A 22,470-nucleotide genomic window follows, 5' to 3' on the forward strand; every position below is an offset into this window, starting at 1 on the left:
TCAGATGCAACAGGAATTTCTCGAGTTCGTCAATCCGTTCGCGAGATATGGGAGTTTAAAGTTAAGGAATGCTTGGGAAACCATCAAAATTTTCAGAAGTCTGATACTCGAACGAATAACTGCAAAGGCCGAGGGGAAAAATACACATACCTTTGTAATCGGGCGAGTTTCCACTTTCAGACGCAACAGGAATTTCTCGAGTTCGTCAACCCGTTCGCGAGATATGGGAGTTTAAAGTTAAGGAATGCTTGGGAAACCATCAAAATTTTCAGAAGTCTGATACTCGAAACCAATAACTGCAAAGGCCTAGGGGAAAAATACACCTACCGTTGTAATCGGTCGAGTTTCTACTTTCACATGCAACCTGAATTTCTCGAGTTCGGCAATCCGTTCGCGAGATATGGGAGTTTGAAATTAAGGAATGGTTGAGAAACCATCAAAATTTTCGCTGGTCTGATACTCGAAACCAATAACAGGGTTGGCCTGGGGGAAAAGTACACACACCATTGTAATCGGGCGAGTTTCTACTTTCACGTGCAACAGGAATTTCTCGAGTTGGGAAATCCGTTCGCGAGATATGGGAGTTTGAAGTTAAGGAATGGTTGTGAAACCATCAAAATTTTCGCCGGTCTGCTACTCGAAACCAATAACTGGAATGGCCTAGGGGAAAAGTACACACACCATTGTAATCGGGCGAGTTTCTACTTTCAGATGCCACAGAAATTTGTCGAGTTCGTCAATCCGTTCGCGATATTTGGGAATTTGAAGTTAAGGAATGCTTGAGAAACCACCAAAATTTTCGAAAGTCTGACACTCGAAACCAATAACTACAAAGGCCTAGGGGAAAAATCCGAACACCATTGTAGTCGGGCGAGTTTCTACTTTCAGATGCAACAGAAATTTCTCGAGTTCGTCAATCCGTTCGCGATATATGGGAATTTGAAGTTAAGGAATGCTTGGGAAACCATCAAAATTTTCAGAAGTCTGATACTCGAAACCAATAACTGCAAAGGCCGAGGGGAAAAATACACATACCTTTGTAATCGGGCGAGTTTCCACTTTCAGACGCAACAGGAATTTCTCGAGTTCGTCCATCCGTTCGCGAGATATGGAAGTTTGATGTTAAGGAATGGTTGAGAAACCATCAAAATTTTCGCTGGTCTGATACTCGAAACCAATAACTGGAATGGCCTAGGGGAAAAGAACACATACCATTGTAATCGTGCGAGTTTCTACTTTCAGATGCAACAGGAATTTCTCGAGTTCGTTAATCCTTTCGCGAGATATGGGAGTTTGAAGTTAAGGAATGGTTGAGAAACCATCAAAATTTTCGCTGGTCTGATACTCGAAACCAATAACTGGAATGGCCTAGGGCAAAAGTACACACACCATTGTAATCGGGCTAGTTTCTAGTTTCAGATGCAACAGAAATTTCTGGAGTTCGTCAATCCGTTCGGGAGATATGGTAGTTTGAAGTTAAGGAATGGCTGTGAAACCATTAAAATTTTCGCTGGTCTGTTACTCGAAACCAATAACTGGAATGGCCTAGGGGAAAAGTACACACACCATTGTAATCGGGCGAGTTTCTACTTTCAGATGCAACAGAAATTTCTCGAGTTCGTCAATCCGTTCGCGAGATATGGGAATTTGAAGTTAAGGAATGCTTGAGAAACCATCAAAATTTTCGAAAGTCTGATACTCGAAACCAATAACTACAAAGGCCTAGGGGAAAAGTACACACACCATTGTAATCGGACGAGTTTCTACTTTCAGATGCAACAGGAATTTCTCGAGTTCGTCAACCCGTTCGCGAGATATGGGAGTTTGAAGTTAAGGAATGCTTGGGAAACCATCAAAATTTTCAGAAGTCTGATACTCGAAACCAATAACTACAAAGGCCTAGGGGAAAAATACACCTACCGTTGTAATCGGGCGAGTTTCTACTTTCACATGCAACCTGAATTTCTCGAGTTCGGCAATCCGTTCGCGAGATATGGGAGTTTGAAATTAAGGAATGGTTGAGAAACCATCAAAATTTTCGCTGGTCTGATACTCGAAACCAATAACAGGGATGGCCTAGGGGAAAAGTACACACACCATTGTAATCGGGCGAGTTTCTACTTTCACATGCAACAGGAATTTCTCGAGTTCGTCAATCCGTTCGCGAGATTTGGGAATTTGAAGTTAAGGAATGCTTGAGAAACCACCAAAATTTTCGAAAGTCTGACACTCGAAACCAATAACTACAAAGGCCTAGGGGAAAAATACACACACCATTGTAATCGGGCGAGTTTCTACTTTCAGATGCAACAGAAATTTCTCGAGTTCGTCAATCCGTTCGCGAGATATGGGAATTTGAAGTTAAGGAATGCTTGAGAAACCATCAAAATTTTCGCTGGTCTGATACTCGAAACCAATAACTGGAATGGCCTAGGGGAAAAGTACACACAACATTGTAATCGGGCTAGTTTCTAGTTTCAGATGCAACAGAAATTTCTGGAGTTCGTCAATCCGTTCGGGAGATATGGGAGTTTGAAGTTAAGGAATGCTTGAGAAACCATCAAAATTTTCGAAAGTCTGATACTCGAAACCAATAACTACAAAGGCCTAGGGGAAAAGTACACACACCATTGTAATCGGACGAGTTTCTACTTTCAGATGCAACAGGAATTTCTCGAGTTCGTCAACCCGTTCGCGAGATATGGGAGTTTGATGTTAAGGAATGCTTGGGAAACCATCAAAATTTTCAGAAGTCTGAAACTCGAAACCAATAACTACAAAGGCCTAGGGGAAAAATACACCTACCGTTGTAATCGGGCGAGTTTCTACTTTCACATGCAACCTGAATTTCTCGAGTTCGGCAATCCGTTCGCGAGATATGGGAGTTTGAAATTAAGGAATGGTTGAGAAACCATCAAAATTTTCGCTGGTCTGATACTCGAAACCAATAACAGGGATGGCCTAGGGGAAAAGTACACACACCATTGTAATCGGGCGAGTTTCTACTTTCACATGCAACAGGAATTTCTCGAGTTCGGAGATCCGTTCGCGAGATATGGGAGTTTGAAGTTAAGGAATGGTTGTGAAACCATCAAAATTTTCGCCGGTCTGCTACTCGAAACCAATAACTGGAATGGCCTAGGGGAAAAGTACACACACCATTGTAATCGGGCGAGTTTCTACTTTCAGATGCCACAGAAATTTCTCGAGTTCGTCAATCCGTTCGCGAGATTTGGGAATTTGAAGTTAAGGAATGCTTGAGAAACCATCAAAATTTTCGAAAGTCTGATACTCGAAACCAGTAACTACAAAGGCCTAGGGGAAAAATACACCTACCGTTGTAATCGGGCGAGTTTCTACTTTCACATGCAACAGGAATTTCTCGAGTTCGTCAATCCGTTCGCGAGATATGGGTGTTTGAAGTTAAGGAATGGTTGAGAAACCATAAAAATTTTCGCTGGTCTGATAATCGAAACCAATAACTGGAATGGCCTAGGGGAAAAGTACACACACCACTGTAATCGGGCGAGCTTCTACTTTCAGATGCAACAGGAATTTCTCGAGTTCGTCAACCAGTTCGCGAGGTATGGGAGTTTGGAGTTAAGGAATGCTTGGGAAACCATCAAAATTTTCAGAAGTCTGATACTCGAAACCAATAACTGCAAAGGCCGAGGGGAAAAATACACATACCTTTGTAATCGGGCGAGTTTCCACTTTCAGACGCAACAGGAATTTCTCGAGTTCGTCAGTCCGTTCGCGAGATATGGGAGTTTGATGTTAAGGAATGATTGAGAAACCATCAAAATTTTCGCTGGTCTGATACTCGAAACCAATAACTGGAATGGCCTAGGGGAAAAGTACACATACCATTGTAATCGTGCGAGTTTCTACTTTCAGATGCAACAGGAATTTCTCGAGTTCGTTAATCCTTTCGCGCGATATGGGAGTTTGAAGTTAAGGAATGGTTGAGAAACCATCAAAATTTTCGCTGGTCTGATACTCGAAACCAATAACTGGAATGGCCTAGGGCAAAAGTACACACACCATTGTAATCGGGCTAGTTTCTACTTTCAGATGCAACAGAAATTTCTCGGGTTCGTCAATCCGTTCGGGAGATATGGGAGTTTGAAGTTAAGGAATGGCTGTGAAACCATTAAAATTTTCGCTGGTCTGATACTCGAAACCAATAACTGGAATGGCCTAGGGGAAAAGTACACACACCATTGTAATCGGGCGAGTTTCTACTTTCAGATGCAACAGAAATTTCCGGAGTTCGTCAATCCGTTCACGAGATATGGGAATTTGAAGTTAAGGAATGCTTGAGAAACCATCAAAATTTTCGAAAGTCTGATACTCGAAATCAATAACTACAAAGGCCTAGGGGAAAAGTACACACACCATTGTAATCGGGCGAGTTTCTACTTTCAGATGCAACAGGAATTTCTCGAGTTCGTCAAAACGTTCGCGAGATATGGGAGTTTGAATTTAAGGAATGCTTGGGAAACCATCAAAATTTTCAGAAGTCTGATACTCGAAACCAATAACTGCAAAGGCCGAGGGGAAAAATACACATACCTTTGTAATCGGGCGAGTTTCCACTTTCAGACGCAACAGGAATTTCTCGAGTTCGTCCATCCGTTCGCGAGATATGGGAGTTTGATGTTAAGGAATGGTTGAGAAACCATCAAAATTTTCGCTGGTCTGATACTCGAAACCAATAACTGGAATGGCCTAGGGGAAAAGTACACACACCATTGTAATCGGGCTAGTTTCTAGTTTCAGATGCAACAGAAATTTCTGGAGTTCGTCAATCCGTTCGGGAGATATGGGAGTTTGAAGTTAAGGAATGCTTGAGAAACCATCAAAATTTTCGAAAGTCTGATACTCGAAACCAATAACTACAAAGGCCTAGGGGAAAAGTACACACACCATTGTAATCGGACGAGTTTCTACTTTCAGATGCAACAGGAATTTCTCGAGTTCGTCAACCCGTTCGCGAGATATGGGAGTTTGAAGTTAAGGAATGCTTGGGAAACCATCAAAATTTTCAGAAGTCTGATACTCGAAACCAATAACTACAAAGGCCTAGGGGAAAAATACACCTACCGTTGTAATCGGGCGAGTTTCTACTTTCACATGCAACCTGAATTTCTCGAGTTCGGCAATCCGTTCGCGAGATATGGGAGTTTGAAAATAAGGAATGGTTGAGAAACCATCAAAATTTTCGCTGGTCTGATACTCGAAACCAATAACAGGGGTGGCCTAGGGGAAAAGTACACACACCATTGTAATCGGGCGAGTTTCTACTTTCACATGCAACAGGAATTTCTCGAGTTCGGAGATCCGTTCGCGAGATATGGGAGTTTGAAGTTAAGGAATGGTTGTGAAACCATCAAAATTTTCGCCGGTCTGCTACTCGAAACCAATAACTGGAATGGCCTAGGGGAAAAGTACACACACCATTGTAATCGGGCGAGTTTCTACTTTCAGATGCCACAGAAATTTCTCGAGTTCGTCAATCCGTTCGCGAGATTTGGGAATTTGAAGTTAAGGAATGCTTGAGAAACCACAAAAATTTTCGAAAGTCTGATACTCGAAACCAATAACTACAAAGGCCTAGGGGAAAAATACGCACACCATTGTAATCGGGCGAGTTTCTACTTTCAGATGCAACAGAAATTTCGCGAGTTCGTCAATCCGTTCGCGAGATATGGGAATTTGAAGTTAAGGAATGCTTGAGAAACCATCAAAATTTTCGAAAGTCTGATACTCGAAACCAGTAACTACAAAGGCCTAGGGGAAAAATACACCTACCGTTGTAATCGGGCGAGTTTCTACTTTCACATGCAACAGGAATTTCTCGAGTTCGTCAATCCGTTCGCGAGATATGGGTGTTTGAAGTTAAGGAATGGTTGAGAAACCATAAAAATTTTCGCTGGTCTGATAATCGAAACCAATAACTGGAATGGCCTAGGGGAAAAGTACACACACCACTGTAATCGGGCGAGCTTCTACTTTCAGATGCAACAGGAATTTCTCGAGTTCGTCAACCAGTTCGCGAGGTATGGGAGTTTGGAGTTAAGGAATGCTTGGGAAACCATCAAAATTTTCAGAAGTCTGATACTCGAAACCAATAACTGCAAAGGCCGAGGGGAAAAATACACATACCTTTGTAATCGGGCGAGTTTCCACTTTCAGACGCAACAGGAATTTCTCGAGTTCGTCAGTCCGTTCGCGAGATATGGGAGTTTGATGTTAAGGAATGATTGAGAAACCATCAAAATTTTCGCTTGTCTGATACTCGAAACCAATAACTGGAATGGCCTAGGGGAAAAGTACACATACCATTGTAATCGTGCGAGTTTCTACTTTCAGATGCAACAGGAATTTCTCGAGTTCGTTCATCCTTTCGCGAGATATGGGAGTTTGAAGTTAAGGAATGGTTGAGAAACCATCAAAATTTTCGCTGGTCTGATACTCGAAACCAATAACTGGAATGGCCTAGGGCAAAAGTACACACACCATTGTAATCGGGCGAGTTTCTACTTTCAGATGCAACAGGAATTTCTCGAGTTCGTCAAAACGTTCGCGAGATATGGGAGTTTGAATTTAAGGAATGCTTGGGAAACCATCAAAATTTTCAGAAGTCTGATACTCGAAACCAATAACTGCAAAGGCCGAGGGGAAAAATACACATACCTTTGTAATCGGGCGAGTTTCCACTTTCAGACGCAACAGGAATTTCTCGAGTTCGTCCATCCGTTCGCGAGATATGGGAGTTTGATGTTAAGGAATGGTTGAGAAACCATCAAAATTTTCGCTGGTCTGATACTCGAAACCAATAACTGGAATGGCCTAGGGGAAAAGTACACACACCATTGTAATCGGGCTAGTTTCTAGTTTCAGATGCAACAGAAATTTCTGGAGTTCGTCAATCCGTTCGGGAGATATGGGAGTTTGAAGTTAAGGAATGCTTGAGAAACCATCAAAATTTTCGAAAGTCTGATACTCGAAACCAATAACTACAAAGGCCTAGGGGAAAAGTACACACACCATTGTAATCGGACGAGTTTCTACTTTCAGATGCAACAGGAATTTCTCGAGTTCGTCAACCCGTTCGCGAGATATGGGAGTTTGAAGTTAAGGAATGCTTGGGAAACCATCAAAATTTTCAGAAGTCTGATACTCGAAACCAATAACTACAAAGGCCTAGGGGAAAAATACACCTACCGTTGTAATCGGGCGAGTTTCTACTTTCACATGCAACCTGAATTTCTCGAGTTCGGCAATCCGTTCGCGAGATATGGGAGTTTGAAAATAAGGAATGGTTGAGAAACCATCAAAATTTTCGCTGGTCTGATACTCGAAACCAATAACAGGGATGGCCTAGGGGAAAAGTACACACACCATTGTAATCGGGCGAGTTTCTACTTTCACATGCAACAGGAATTTCTCGAGTTCGGAGATCCGTTCGCGAGATATGGGAGTTTGAAGTTAAGGAATGGTTGTGAAACCATCAAAATTTTCGCCGGTCTGCTACTCGAAACCAATAACTGGAATGGCCTAGGGGAAAAGTACACACACCATTGTAATCGGGCGAGTTTCTACTTTCAGATGCCACAGAAATTTCTCGAGTTCGTCAATCCGTTCGCGAGATTTGGGAATTTGAAGTTAAGGAATGCTTGAGAAACCACAAAAATTTTCGAAAGTCTGATACTCGAAACCAATAACTACAAAGGCCTAGGGGAAAAATACGCACACCATTGTAATCGGGCGAGTTTCTACTTTCAGATGCAACAGAAATTTCACGAGTTCGTCAATCCGTTCGCGAGATATGGGAATTTGAAGTTAAGGAATGCTTGAGAAACCATCAAAATTTTCGAAAGTCTGATACTCGAAACCAGTAACTACAAAGGCCTAGGGGAAAAATACACCTACCGTTGTAATCGGGCGAGTTTCTACTTTCACATGCAACAGGAATTTCTCGAGTTCGTCAATCCGTTCGCGAGATATGGGTGTTTGAAGTTAAGGAATGGTTGAGAAACCATAAAAATTTTCGCTGGTCTGATAATCGAAACCAATAACTGGAATGGCCTAGGGGAAAAGTACACACACCACTGTAATCGGGCGAGCTTCTACTTTCAGATGCAACAGGAATTTCTCGAGTTCGTCAACCAGTTCGCGAGGTATGGGAGTTTGGAGTTAAGGAATGCTTGGGAAACCATCAAAATTTTCAGAAGTCTGATACTCGAAACCAATAACTGCAAAGGCCGAGGGGAAAAATACACATACCTTTGTAATCGGGCGAGTTTCCACTTTCAGACGCAACAGGAATTTCTCGAGTTCGTCAGTCCGTTCGCGAGATATGGGAGTTTGATGTTAAGGAATGATTGAGAAACCATCAAAATTTTCGCTGGTCTGATACTCGAAACCAATAACTGGAATGGCCTAGGGGAAAAGTACACATACCATTGTAATCGTGCGAGTTTCTACTTTCAGATGCAACAGGAATTTCTCGAGTTCGTTCATCCTTTCGCGAGATATGGGAGTTTGAAGTTAAGGAATGGTTGAGAAACCATCAAAATTTTCGCTGGTCTGATACTCGAAACCAATAACTGGAATGGCCTAGGGCAAAAGTACACACACCATTGTAATCGGGCTAGTTTCTACTTTCAGATGCAACAGAAATTTCTCGGGTTCGTCAATCCGTTCGGGAGATATGGGAGTTTGAAGTTAAGGAATGGCTGTGAAACCATTAAAATTTTCGCTGGTCTGATACTCGAAACCAATAACTGGAATGGCCTAGGGGAAAAGTACACACACCATTGTAATCGGGCTAGTTTCTACTTTCAGATGCAACAGAAATTTCCGGAGTTCGTCAATCCGTTCACGAGATATGGGAATTTGAAGTTAAGGAATGCTTGAGAAACCATCAAAATTTTCGAAAGTCTGATACTCGAAATCAATAACTACAAAGGCCTAGGGGAAAAGTACACACACCATTGTAATCGGGCGAGTTTCTACTTTCAGATGCAACAGGAATTTCTCGAGTTCGTCAACCCGTTCGCGAGATATGGGAGTTTGAATTTAAGGAATGCTTGGGAAACCATCAAAATTTTCAGAAGTCTGATACTCGAAACCAATAACTGCAAAGGCCTAGGGAAAAAATACACCTACCGTTGTCATCGGTCGAGTTTCAACTTTCACATGCAACCTGAATTTCTCGAGTTCGGCAATCCGTTCGCGAGATATGGGAGTTTGAAATTAAGGAATGGTTGAGAAACCATCAAAATTTTCGCTGGTCTGATACTCGAAACCAATAACTGGAATGGCCTAGGGGAAAAGTACACACACCATTGTAATCGGTCGAATTTCTACTTTCAGATGCAACAGGAAATAATCGAGTTCGTCAATCCGTTCGCGAGATATGGCAGTTTGAAGTTAAGGAATGCTTGAGGAACCATCAAAATTTTCGCAAGTCTGATACTCGAAACAAATAACTACTATGATCTAGGGCAAAAATACACACACCATTGTAATCGGTCGACTTTCTACTTTCAGATGCAACAGGAAATAATCGAGTTCGTCAATCCGTTCGCGAGATATGGGAGTTTGAAGTTAAGGAATGCTTGAGAAACCATCAAAATTTTCGCAAGTCTGATACTCGAAACCAATAACTACTATGATCTAGGGCAAAAATACACATACCTTTGTAATCGGGCGAGTTTTCACTTTCAGATGCAACAGGCATTTCTCGAGTTCGTCAACCCGTTCGCGAGATACGGGAGTTTGTAGATACGGAATGGTTGAGAAACCATCAAAATTTTCGCTGGTCTGATACTCGAAACCAATAACTGGAATGGCCTAGGGGAAAAGTACACATACCATTGTAATCGTGCGAGTTTCTACTTTCAGATGCAACAGGAATTTCTCGAGTTCGTCAATCCTTTCGCGAGATATGGGAGTTTGAAGTTAAGGAATGGTTGAGAAACCATCAAAATTTTCCTTGTCTGATACTCGAAACCAATAACTGGAATGGCCAAGGGGAAAAGTACACACACCATTGTAATCGGGCTAGTTTCTACTTTCAGATGCAACAGAAATTTCTCGAGTTCGTCAATCCGTTCGCGAGATATGGGAGTTTGAAATTAAGGAATGGTTGAGAAACCATCAAAATTTTCGCTGGTCTGATACTCGAAACCAATAACAGGGATGGCCTAGGGGAAAAGTACACACACCATTGTAATCGGGCGAGTTTCTACTTTCACATGCAACAGGAATTTCTCGAGTTCGTCAATCCGTTCGCGAGATTTGGGAATTTGAAGTTAAGGAATGCTTGAGAAACCACCAAAATTTTCGAAAGTCTGACACTCGAAACCAATAACTACAAAGGCCTAGGGGAAAAATACACACACCATTGTAATCGGGCGAGTTTCTACTTTCAGATGCAACAGAAATTTCTCGAGTTCGTCAATCCGTTCGCGAGATATGGGAATTTGAAGTTAAGGAATGCTTGAGAAACCATCAAAATTTTCGAAAGTCTGATACTCGAAACCAATAACTACAAAGGCCTAGGGGAAAAATACACCTACCGTTGTAATCGGGCGAGTTTCTACTTTCACTTGCAACAGGAATTTCTCGAGTTCGTCAATCCGTTCGCGAGATATGGGTGTTTGAAGTTAAGGAATGGTTGAGAAACCATCAAAATTTTCGCTGGTCTGATACTCGAAACCAATAACTGGAATGGCCTAGGGGAAAAGTACGCACACCATTGTAATCGGGCGAGTTTCTACTTTCAGATGCAACAGGAATTTCTCGAGTTCGTCAACCCGTTCGCGAGATATGGGAGTTTGAAGTTAAGGAATGGTTGTGAAACCATCAAAATTTTCGCCGGTCTGCTACTCGAAACCAATAACTGGAATGGCCTAGGGGAAAAGTACACACACCATTGTAATCGGGCGAGTTTCTACTTTCAGATGCCACTGAAATTTCTCGAGTTCGTCAATCCGTTCGCGAGATTTGGGAATTTGAAGTTAAGGAATGCTTGAGAAACCACAAAAATTTTCGAAAGTCTGATACTCGAAACCAATAACTACAAAGGCCTAGGGGAAAAATACACCTACCGTTGTAATCGGGCGAGTTTCTACTTTCACATGCAACCTGAATTTCTCGAGTTCGGCAATCCGTTCGCGAGATATGGGAGTTTGAAATTAAGGAATGGTTGAGTAACCATCAAAATTTTCGCTGGTCTGATACTCGAAACCAATAACAGGGATGGCCTAGGGGAAAAGTACACACACCATTGTAATCGGGCGAGTTTCTACTTTCACATGCAACAGGAATTTCTCGAGTTCGGAGATCCGTTCGCGAGATATGGGAGTTTGAAGTTAAGGAATGGTTGTGAAACCATCAAAATTTTCGCCGGTCTGCTACTCGAAACCAATAACTGGAATGGCCTAGGGGAAAAGTACACACACCATTGTAATCGGGCGAGTTTCTACTTTCAGATGCCACAGAAATTTCTCGAGTTCGTCAATCCGTTCGCGAGATTTGGGAATTTGAAGTTAAGGAATGCTTGAGAAACCACAAAAATTTTCGAAAGTCTGATACTCGAAACCAATAACTACAAAGGCCTAGGGGAAAAATACGCACACCATTGTAATCGGGCGAGTTTCTACTTTCAGATGCAACAGAAATTTCACGAGTTCGTCAATCCGTTCGCGAGATATGGGAATTTGAAGTTAAGGAATGCTTGAGAAACCATCAAAATTTTCGAAAGTCTGATACTCGAAACCAGTAACTACAAAGGCCTAGGGGAAAAATACACCTACCGTTGTAATCGGGCGAGTTTCTACTTTCACATGCAACAGGAATTTCTCGAGTTCGTCAATCCGTTCGCGAGATATGGGTGTTTGAAGTTAAGGAATGGTTGAGAAACCATAAAAATTTTCGCTGGTCTGATAATCGAAACCAATAACTGGAATGGCCTAGGGGAAAAGTACACACACCACTGTAATCGGGCGAGCTTCTACTTTCAGATGCAACAGGAATTTCTCGAGTTCGTCAACCAGTTCGCGAGGTATGGGAGTTTGGAGTTAAGGAATGCTTGGGAAACCATCAAAATTTTCAGAAGTCTGATACTCGAAACCAATAACTGCAAAGGCCGAGGGGAAAAATACACATACCTTTGTAATCGGGCGAGTTTCCACTTTCAGACGCAACAGGAATTTCTCGAGTTCGTCAGTCCGTTCGCGAGATATGGGAGTTTGATGTTAAGGAATGATTGAGAAACCATCAAAATTTTCGCTGGTCTGATACTCGAAACCAATAACTGGAATGGCCTAGGGGAAAAGTACACATACCATTGTAATCGTGCGAGTTTCTACTTTCAGATGCACCAGGAATTTCTCGAGTTCGTTAATCCTTTCGCGAGATATGGGAGTTTGAAGTTAAGGAATGGTTGAGAAACCATCAAAATTTTCGCTGGTCTGATACTCGAAACCAATAACTGGAATGGCCTAGGGCAAAAGTACACACACCATTGTAATCGGGCTAGTTTCTACTTTCAGATGCAACAGAAATTTCTCGGGTTCGTCAATCCGTTCGGGAGATATGGGAGTTTGAAGTTAAGGAATGGCTGTGAAACCATTAAAATTTTCGCTCGTCTGATACTCGAAACCAATAACTGGAATGGCCTAGGGGAAAAGTACACACACCATTGTAATCGGGCGAGTTTCTACTTTCAGATGCAACAGAAATTTCCGGAGTTCGTCCATCCGTTCACGAGATATGGGAATTTGAAGTTAAGGAATGCTTGAGAAACCATCAAAATTTTCGAAAGTCTGATACTCGAAATCAATAACTACAAAGGCCTAGGGGAAAAGTACACACACCATTGTAATCGGGCGAGTTTCTACTTTCAGATGCAACAGGAATTTCTCGAGTTCGTCAACCCGTTCGCGAGATATGGTAGTTTGAATTTAAGGAATGCTTGGGAAACCATCAAAATTTTCAGAAGTCTGATACTCGAAACCAATAACTGCAAAGGCCTAGGGAAAAAATACACCTACCGTTGTAATCGGTCGAGTTTCAACTTTCACATGCAACCTGAATTTCTCGAGTTCGGCAATCCGTTCGCGAGATATGGGAGTTTGAAATTAAGGAATGGTTGAGAAACCATCAAAATTTTCGCTGGTCTGATACTCGAAACCAATAACTGGAATGGCCTAGGGGAAAAGTACACACACCATTGTAATCGGTCGAATTTCTACTTTCAGATGCAACAGGAAATAATCGAGTTCGTCAATCCGTTCGCGAGATATGGCAGTTTGAAGTTAAGGAATGCTTGAGGAACCATCAAAATTTTCGCAAGTCTGATACTCGAAACAAATAACTACTATGATCTAGGGCAAAAATACACACACCATTGTAATCGGTCGACTTTCTACTTTCAGATGCAACAGGAAATAATCGAGTTCGTCAATCCGTTCGCGAGATATGGGAGTTTGAAGTTAAGGAATGCTTGAGAAACCATCAAAATTTTCGCAAGTCTGATACTCGAAACCAATAACTACTATGATCTAGGGCAAAAATACACATACCTTTGTAATCGGGCGAGTTTTCACTTTCAGATGCAACAGGCATTTCTCGAGTTCGTCAACCCGTTCGCGAGATACGGGAGTTTGTAGATACGGAATGGTTGAGAAACCATCAAAATTTTCGCTGGTCTGATACTCGAAACCAATAACTGGAATGGCCTAGGGGAAAAGTACACATACCATTGTAATCGTGCGAGTTTCTACTTTCAGATGCAACAGGAATTTCTCGAGTTCGTCAATCCTTTCGCGAGATATGGGAGTTTGAAGTTAAGGAATGGTTGAGAAACCATAAAAATTTTCGCTGGTCTGATACTCGAAACCAATAACAGGGATGGCCTAGGGGAAAAGTACACACACCATTGTAATCGGGCGAGTTTCTACTTTCACATGCAACAGGAATTTCTCGAGTTCGTCAATCCGTTCGCGAGATTTGGGAATTTGAAGTTAAGGAATGCTTGAGAAACCACCAAAATTTTCGAAAGTCTGACACTCGAAACCAATAACTACAAAGGCCTAGGGGAAAAATACACACACCATTGTAATCGGGCGAGTTTCTACTTTCAGATGCAACAGAAATTTCTCGAGTTCGTCAATCCGTTCGCGAGATATGGGAATTTGAAGTTAAGGAATGCTTGAGAAACCATCAAAATTTTCGAAAGTCTGATACTCGAAACCAATAACTACAAAGGCCTAGGGGAAAAATACACCTACCGTTGTAATCGGGCGAGTTTCTACTTTCACTTGCAACAGGAATTTCTCGAGTTCGTCCATCCGTTCGCGAGATATGGGAGTTTGATGTTAAGGAATGGTTGAGAAACCATCAAAATTTTCGCTGGTCTGATACTCGAAACCAATAACTGGAATGGCCTAGGGGAAAAGTACACACACCATTGTAATCGGGCTAGTTTCTAGTTTCAGATGCAACAGAAATTTCTGGAGTTCGTCAATCCGTTCGGGAGATATGGGAGTTTGAAGTTAAGGAATGCTTGAGAAACCATCAAAATTTTCGAAAGTCTGATACTCGAAACCAATAACTACAAAGGCCTAGGGGAAAAGTACACACACCATTGTAATCGGACGAGTTTCTACTTTCAGATGCAACAGGAATTTCTCGAGTTCGTCAACCCGTTCGCGAGATATGGGAGTTTGAAGTTAAGGAATGCTTGGGAAACCATCAAAATTTTCAGAAGTCTGATACTCGAAACCAATAACTACAAAGGCCTAGGGGAAAAATACACCTACCGTTGTAATCGGGCGAGTTTCTACTTTCACATGCAACCTGAATTTCTCGAGTTCGGCAATCCGTTCGCGAGATATGGGAGTTTGAAATTAAGGAATGGTTGAGAAACCATCAAAATTTTCGCTGGTCTGATACTCGAAACCAATAACAGGGATGGCCTAGGGGAAAAGTACACACACCATTGTAATCGGGCGAGTTTCTACTTTCACATGCAACAGGAATTTCTCGAGTTCGGAGATCCGTTCGCGAGATATGGGAGTTTGAAGTTAAGGAATGGTTGTGAAACCATCAAAATTTTCGCCGGTCTGCTACTCGAAACCAATAACTGGAATGGCCTAGGGGAAAAGTACACATACCATTGTAATCGTGCGAGTTTCTACTTTCAGATGCAACCGGAATTTCTCGAGTTCGTTAATCCTTTCGCGAGATATGGGAGTTTGAAGTTAAGGAATGCTTGAGAAACCATCAAAATTTTCGCAAGTCTGATACTCGAAACCAATAACTGGAATGGCCTAGGGCAAAAGTACACACGCCATTGTAATCGGGCGAGTTTCTACTTTCACATGCAACAGGAATTTCTCGAGTTCGTCAATCCGTTCGCGAGATTTGGGAATTTGAAGTTAAGGAATGCTTGAGAAACCACCAAAATTTTCGAAAGTCTGACACTCGAAACCAATAACTACAAAGGCCTAGGGGAAAAATACACACACCATTGTAATCGGGCGAGTTTCTACTTTCAGATGCAACAGAAATTTCTCGAGTTCGTCAATCCGTTCGCGAGATATGGGAATTTGAAGTTAAGGAATGCTTGAGAAACCATCAAAATTTTCGAAAGTCTGATACTCGAAACCAATAACTACAAAGGCCTAGGGGAAAAGTACACACACCATTGTAATCGGGCGAGTTTCTACTTTCAGATGCAACAGGAATTTCTCGAGTTCGTCAACCCGTTCGCGAGATATGGGAGTTTGAATTTAAGGATTGCTTGGGAAACCATCAAAATTTTCAGAAGTCTGATACTCGAAACCAATAACTGGAATGGCCTAGGGGATAAGTACACGCACCATTGTAATCGTGCGAGTTTCTACTTTCAGATGCAACAGGAATTTCTCGAGTTCGTCAATCCTTTCGCGAGATATGGGAGTTTGAAGTTAAGGAATGGTTGAGAAACCATCAAAATTTTCGCTGGTCTGATACTCGAAACCAATAACTGGAATGGCCTAGGGGAAAAGTACACACACCACTGTAATCGGGCGAGCTTCTACTTTCAGATGCAACAGGAATTTCTCGAGTTCGTCAACCAGTTCGCGAGATATGGGAGTTTGGAGTTAAGGAATGCTTGGGAAACCATCAAAATTTTCAGAAGTCTGATACTCGAAACCAATAACTGCAAAGGCCGAGGGGAAAAATACACATACCTTTGTAATCGGGCGAGTTTCCACTTTCAGACGCAACAGGAATTTCTCGAGTTCGTCAGTCCGTTCGCGAGATATGGGAGTTTGATGTTAAGGAATGATTGAGAAACCATCAAAACTTTCGCTGGTCTGATACACGAAACCAATAACTGGAATGGCCTAGGGGAAAAGTACACATACCATTGTAATCGTGCGAGTTTCTACTTTCAGATGCAACAGGAATTTCTCGAGTTCGTTAATCCTTTCGCGAGATATGGGAGTTTGAAGTTAAGGAATGGTTGAGAAACCATCAAAATTTTCGCTGGTCTGATACTCGAAACCAATAACTGGAATGGCCTAGGGCAAAAGTACACACACCATTGTAATCGGGCTAGTTTCTACTTTCAGATGCAACAGAAATTTCTCGGGTTCGTCAATCCGTTCGGGAGATATGGGAGTTTGAAGTTAAGGAATGGCTGTGAAACCATTAAAATTTTCGCTGGTCTGATACTCGAAACCAATAACTGGAATGGCCTAGGGGAAAAGTACACACACCATTGTAATCGGGCGAGTTTCTACTTTCAGATGCAACAGAAATTTCCGGAGTTCGTCCATCCGTTCACGAGATATGGGAATTTGAAGTTAAGGAATGCTTGAGAAACCATCAAAATTTTCGAAAGTCTGATACTCGAAACCAATAACTACAAAGGCCTAGGGGAAAAGTACACACACCATTGTAATCGGGCGAGTTTCTACTTTCAGATGCAACAGGAATTTCTCGAGTTCGTCAACCCGTTCGCGAGATATGGGAGTTTGAATTTAAGGATTGCTTGGGAAACCATCAAAATTTTCAGAAGTCTGATACTCGAAACCAATAACTGGAATGGCCTAGGGGATAAGTACACGCACCATTGTAATCGTGCGAGTTTCTACTTTCAGATGCAACAGGAATTTCTCGAGTTCGTCAATCCTTTCGCGAGATATGGGAGTTTGAAGTTAAGGAATGGTTGAGAAACCATCAAAATTTTCGCTGGTCTGATACTCGAAACCAATAACTGGAATGGCCAAGGGGAAAAGTACACACACCATTGTAATCGGGCGAGTTTCTACTTTCACATGCAACAGGAATTTCTCGAGTTCGTCAATCCGTTCGCGAGATATGGGTGTTTGAAGTTAAGGAATGCTTGGGAAACCATCAAAATTTTCAGAAGTCTGATACTCGAAACCAATAACTGGAATGGCCTAGGGGAAAAGTACACATACCATTGTAATCGGGCGAGTTTCTACTTTCAGATGCAACAGGAATTTCTCGAGTTCGTCAATCCGTTCGGGAGATATGGGAGTTTGAAGTTGAGGAATGGCTGTGAAACCATTAAAATTTTCGCTGGTCTGATACTCGAAACCAATAACTGGAATGGCCTAGGGGAAAAGTACACACACCATTGTAATCGGGCGAGTTTCTACTTTCAGATGCAACAGAAATTTCTCGAGTTCGTCAATCCGTTCGCGAGTATGGGAGTTTGAAGTTAAGGAATGGTTGTGAAACCATCAAAATTTTCGCTGGTCTGATACTCGAAACCAATAACTGGAATGGCCTAGGGGAAAAGTACACACACCATTGTAATCGGGCGAGTTTCTACTGTCAGATGCAACAGAAATTTCTGGAGTTCGTCAATCCGTTCGCGAGATATGGGAATTTGAAGTTAAGGAATGCTTGAGAAACCATCAAAATTTTCGAAAGTCTGATACTCGAAACCAATAACTACAAAGGCCTAGGGGAAAAGTACACACACCATTGTAATCGGACGAGTTTCTACTTTCAGATGCAACAGGAATTTCTCGAGTTCGTCAACCCGTTCGCGAGATATGGGAGTTTGAAGTTAAGGAATGCTTGGGAAACCATCAAAATTTTCAGAAGTCTGATACTCGAAACCAATAACTACAAAGGCCTAGGGGAAAAATACACCTACCGTTGTAATCGGGCGAGTTTCAACTTTCACATGCAACCTGAATTTCTCGAGTTCGGCAATCCGTTCGCGAGATATGGGAGTTTGAAATTAAGGAATGGTTGAGAAACCATCAAAATTTTCGCTGGTCTGATACTCGAAACCAATAACAGGGATGGCCTAGGGGAAAAGTACACACACCATTGTAATCGGGCGAGTTTCTACTTTCACATGCAACAGGAATTTCTCGAGTTCGGAGATCCGTTCGCGAGATATGGGAGTTTGAAGTTAAGGAATGGTTGTGAAACCATCAAAATTTTCGCCGGTCTGCTACTCGAAACCAATAACTGGAATGGCCTAGGGGAAAAGTACACACACCATTGTAATCGGGCGAGTTTCTACTTTCAGATGCCACAGAAATTTCTCGAGTTCGTCAATCCGTTCGCGAGATTTGGGAATTTGAAGTTAAGGAATGCTTGAGAAACCACAAAAATTTTCGAAAGTCTGATACTCGAAACCAATAACTACAAAGGCCTAGGGGAAAAATACGCACACCATTGTAATCGGGCGAGTTTCTACTTTCAGATGCAACAGAAATTTCACGAGTTCGTCAATCCGTTCGCGAGATATGGGAATTTGAAGTTAAGGAATGCTTGAGAAACCATCAAAATTTTCGAAAGTCTGATACTCGAAACCAGTAACTACAAAGGCCTAGGGGAAAAATACACCTACCGTTGTAATCGGGCGAGTTTCTACTTTCACATGCAACAGGAATTTCTCGAGTTCGTCAATCCGTTCGCGAGATATGGGTGTTTGAAGTTAAGGAATGGTTGAGAAACCATAAAAATTTTCGCTGGTCTGATAATCGAAACCAATAACTGGAATGGCCTAGGGGAAAAGTACACATACCATTGTAATCGTGCGAGTTTCTACTTTCAGATGCAACAGGAATTTCTCGAGTTCGTTAATCCTTTCGCGAGATATGGGAGTTTGAAGTTAAGGAATGGTTGAGAAACCATCAAAATTTTCGCTGGTCTGATACTCGAAACCAATAACTGGAATGGCCTAGGGCAAAAGTACACACACCATTGTAATCGGGCCAGTTTCTACTTTCAGATGCAACAGAAATTTCCGGAGTTCGTCAATCCGTTCACGAGATATGGGAATTTGAAGTTAAGGAATGCTTGAGAAACCATCAAAATTTTCGAAAGTCTGATACTCGAAACCAATAACTACAAAGGTCTAGGGGAAAAGTACACACACCATTGTAATCGGGCGAGTTTCTACTTTCAGATGCAACAGGAATTTCTCGAGTTCGTCAACCCGTTCGCGAGATATGGGAGTTTGAATTTAAGGAATGCTTGGGAAACCATCAAAATTTTCAGAAGTCTGATACTCGAAACCAATAACTGCAAAGGCCTAGGGAAAAAATACACCTACCGTTGTAATCGGTCGAGTTTCAACTTTCACATGCAACCTGAATTTCTCGAGTTCGGCAATCCGTTCGCGAGATATGGGAGTTTGAAATTAAGGAATGGTTGAGAAACCATCAAAATTTTCGCTGGTCTGATACTCGAAACCAATAACTGGAATGGCCTAGGGGAAAAGTACACACACCATTGTAATCGGTCGAATTTCTACTTTCAGATGCAACAGGAAATAATCGAGTTCGTCAATCCGTTCCCGAGATATGGCAGTTTGAAGTTAAGGAATGCTTGAGGAACCATCAAAATTTTCGCAAGTCTGATACTCGAAACAAATAACTACTATGATCTAGGGCAAAAATACACACACCATTGTAATCGGTCGACTTTCTACTTTCAGATGCAACAGGAAATAATCGAGTTCGTCAATCCGTTCGCGAGATATGGGAGTTTGAAGTTAAGGAATGCTTGAGAAACCATCAAAATTTTCGCAAGTCTGATACTCGAAACCAATAACTACTATGATCTAGGGCAAAAATACACATACCTTTGTAATCGGGCGAGTTTTCACTTTCAGATGCAACAGGCATTTCTCGAGTTCGTCAACCCGTTCCCGAGATACGGGAGTTTGTAGATACGGAATGGTTGAGAAACCATCAAAATTTTCGCTGGTCTGATACTCGAAACCAATAACTGGAATGGCCTAGGGGAAAAGTACACATACCATTGTAATCGTGCGAGTTTCTACTTTCAGATGCAACAGGAATTTCTCGAGTTCGTCAATCCTTTCGCGAGATATGGGAGTTTGAAGTTAAGGAATGGTTGAGAAACCATCAAAATTTTCCTGGTCTGATACTCGAAACCAATAACTGGAATGGCCAAGGGGAAAAGTACACACACCATTGTAATCGGGCTAGTTTCTACTTTCAGATGCAACAGAAATTTCTCGAGTTCGTCAATCCGTTCGCGAGATATGGGAGTTTGAAGTTAAGGAATGGTTGTGAAACCATCAAAATTTTCGCTGGTCTGATACTCGAAACCAATAACTACAAAGGCATAGGGGAAAAATACACATACCATTGTAATCGGGCGAGTTTCTACTTTCACATGCAACAGGAATTTCTCGAGTTCGTCAATCCGTTCGCGAGATATGGGTGTTTGAAGTTAAGGAATTCTTGGGAAACCATCAAAATTTTCAGAAGTCTGATACTCGAAACCAATAACTGGAATGGCCTAGGGGATAAGTACACGCACCATTGTAATCGTGCGAGTTTCTACTTTCAGATGCAACAGGAATTTCTCGAGTTCGTCAATCCTTTCGCGAGATATGGGAGTTTGAAGTTAAGGAATGGTTGAGAAACCATCAAAATTTTCGCTGGTCTGATACTCGAAACCAATAACTGGAATGGCCAAGGGGAAAAGTACACACACCATTGTAATCGGGCGAGTTTCTACTTTCACATGCAACAGGAATTTCTCGAGTTCGTCAATCCGTTCGCGAGATATGGGTGTTTCAAGTTAAGGAATGCTTGGGAAACCATCAAAATTTTCAGAAGTCTGATACTCGAAACCAATAACTGGAATGGCCTAGGCGAAAAGTACACATACCATTGTAATCGTGCGAGTTTCTACTTTCAGATGCAACAGGAATTTCTCGAGTTCGTCAATCCGTTCGCGAGATATGGGTGTTTGAAGTTAAGGAATGCTTGGGAAACCATCAAAATTTTCAGAAGTCTGATACTCGAAACCAATAACTGCAAAGGCCGAGGGGAAAAATACACCTACCGTTGTAATCGGGCGAGTTTCTACTTTCACATGCAACAGGAATTTCTCGAGTTCGGAAATCCGTTCGCGAGATATGGGAGTTTGAAGTTAAGGAATGGTTGTGAAACCATCAAAATTTTCGCCGGTCTGCTACTCGAAACCAATAACTGGAATGGCCTAGGGGATAAGTACACGCACCATTGTAATCGGGCGAGTTTCTACTTTCAGATGCCACAGAAATTTGTCGAGTTCGTCAATCCGTTCGCGAGATTTGGGAATTTGAAGTTAAGGAATGCTTGAGAAACCACCAAAATTTTCGAAAGTCTGATACTCGAAACCAATAACTGGAATGGCCTAGGGGAAAAGTACACATACCATTGTAATCGTGCGAGTTTCTACTTTCAGATGCAACAGGAATTTCTCGAGTTCGTTAATCCTTTCGCGAGATATGGGAGTTTGAAGTTAAGGAATGGTTGAGAAACCATCAAAATTTTCGCTGGTCTGATACTCGAAACCAATAACTGGAATGGCCTAGGGCAAAAGTACACACACCATTGTAATCGGGCCAGTTTCTACTTTCAGATGCAACAGAAATTTCCGGAGTTCGTCAATCCGTTCACGAGATATGGGAATTTGAAGTTAAGGAATGCTTGAGAAACCATCAAAATTTTCGAAAGTCTGATACTCGAAACCAATAACTACAAAGGTCTAGGGGAAAAGTACACACACCATTGTAATCGGGCGAGTTTCTACTTTCAGATGCAACAGGAATTTCTCGAGTTCGTCAACCCGTTCGCGAGATATGGGAGTTTGAATTTAAGGAATGCTTGGGAAACCATCAAAATTTTCAGAAGTCTGATACTCGAAACCAATAACTGCAAAGGCCTAGGGAAAAAATACACCTACCGTTGTAATCGGTCGAGTTTCAACTTTCACATGCAACCTGAATTTCTCGAGTTCGGCAATCCGTTCGCGAGATATGGGAGTTTGAAATTAAGGAATGGTTGAGAAACCATCAAAATTTTCGCTGGTCTGATACTCGAAACCAATAACTGGAATGGCCTAGGGGAAAAGTACACACACCATTGTAATCGGTCGAATTTC

The sequence above is a fragment of the Ptiloglossa arizonensis genome, unplaced genomic scaffold (assembly GCF_051014685.1).
Source record: "Ptiloglossa arizonensis isolate GNS036 unplaced genomic scaffold, iyPtiAriz1_principal scaffold0021, whole genome shotgun sequence".
Taxonomy (NCBI): domain Eukaryota; kingdom Metazoa; phylum Arthropoda; class Insecta; order Hymenoptera; family Colletidae; genus Ptiloglossa; species Ptiloglossa arizonensis.